Source organism: Penaeus vannamei, chromosome 31 (genome assembly GCF_042767895.1).
Source record: "Penaeus vannamei isolate JL-2024 chromosome 31, ASM4276789v1, whole genome shotgun sequence".
In the NCBI taxonomy this organism is placed as follows: domain Eukaryota; kingdom Metazoa; phylum Arthropoda; class Malacostraca; order Decapoda; family Penaeidae; genus Penaeus; species Penaeus vannamei.
In genome coordinates, this window is record NC_091579.1 from 27,414,882 (window position 1) to 27,416,468 (window position 1,587).

A 1,587-nucleotide genomic window follows, 5' to 3' on the forward strand; every position below is an offset into this window, starting at 1 on the left:
GAAGAGAATGGAAGAAGAAGCAAAAGGCAAGCGAAAGAGGTTGAGGGACAAGGAAGTGGAAAGACAAGAGAAGAAACAACGAAAAAGAAAGGGAGGAAGAGAAAAAGGAGTAAGGGAGATGGAGCAAAGAAGGAGCGAGAAAGAGAGGCAGGAAGGAAGGAAGGGAAGGAAGCAAGGAAGGCTTTCACGATGGTTAAAGTTGCAGGAGGAGGGAGACGGGGGGGGGGGGGGACAGCTATCCTGCCATACATCTTTTATGAAGTTAGCAAGAGACCGCGAAAAAAAAGAAAAAGTTTTAGACTTTTTCCTCTTCTTTTCTCTCCATTTTCTCTCTCCTTTTCTCTCTCTTCTGCATATTTAACCTCTTCCTTTCCCACTCGTTTCCTCGGGGTAGAAGTATGGGCGGCAGGAATTATATTTTCTCAAAGGAAAAGAGGACAGGAGCATCGGAGCGCCGCGAGGAGGGCGTCGAAGGGAGCTGGGAGACGAGGCCGAAGAGGAGGAGGGCGTCGAAGGGAGCTGGTAGACGAGGCCGAAGAGGAGGAGGGCGTCGAAGGGAGCTGGGAGACGAGGCCGAAGAGGAGGAGGGCGTCGAAGGGGGCTGGGAGACGAGGCCGAAGAGGAGGAGGGCGTCGAAGGGAGCTGGAGACGAGGCCGAAGAGGAGGAGGGCGTCGAAGGGAGCTGGGAGACGAGGCCGAAGAGGAGGAGGGCGTCGAAGGGAGCTGGTAGACGAGGCCGAAGAGGAGGAGGGCGTTGAAGGGAGCTGGGAGACGAGGCCGAAGAGGAGGAGGGCGTCGAAGGGAGCTGGGAGACGAGGCCGAAGAGGAGGAGGGCATCGAAGGGGGCTGGGAGACGAGGCCGAAGAGGAGGAGGGCGTCGAAGGGAGCTGGGAGACGAGGCCGAAGAGGAGGAGGGCATCGAAGGGAGCTGGGAGACGAGGCCGAAGAGGAGGAGGGCATCGAAGGGAGCTGGGAGACGAGGCCGAAGAGGAGGAGGGCGTCGAAGGGGGCTGGGAGACGAGGCCGAAGAGGAGGAGGGCGTCGAAGGGAGCTGGGAGACGAGGCCGAAGAGGAGGAGGGCGTCGAAGGGAGCTGGGAGACGAGGCCGAAGAGGAGGAGGATAAATTCAAAAGAGAAATAGGCAGATTTTTATCAATATTTTACCATCTTCATGTTTTTTATTGCATCAGTGACCCTGTTGCCTTGACGGAGGTATGCGCTTTGCGATTGCTTCTAGATATTATCATTATAATTATTATTATTATCATCATCATTATTATTTTTATTAATGTTGTTATATTTGTCAATATTGTTGTTATTAATATTATTGTTATTATTATTATTATTATTATTATTATTATTATTATCATTATTATTATTATCATTATTATTATTATTATTATTATTATTATTATTATTATTATTATTATTTTATTATCATAATTTTTATTATTGTTATTATTATTGTTTTTTTTCTATATAAAATTTTGTTGCTGTTGTTGTTTTTATAATTTTTACTATTATCATTACTATTACTATCATTTTAACTATTATTGTTGCTATTATTGTTATTATTATTATCATAAT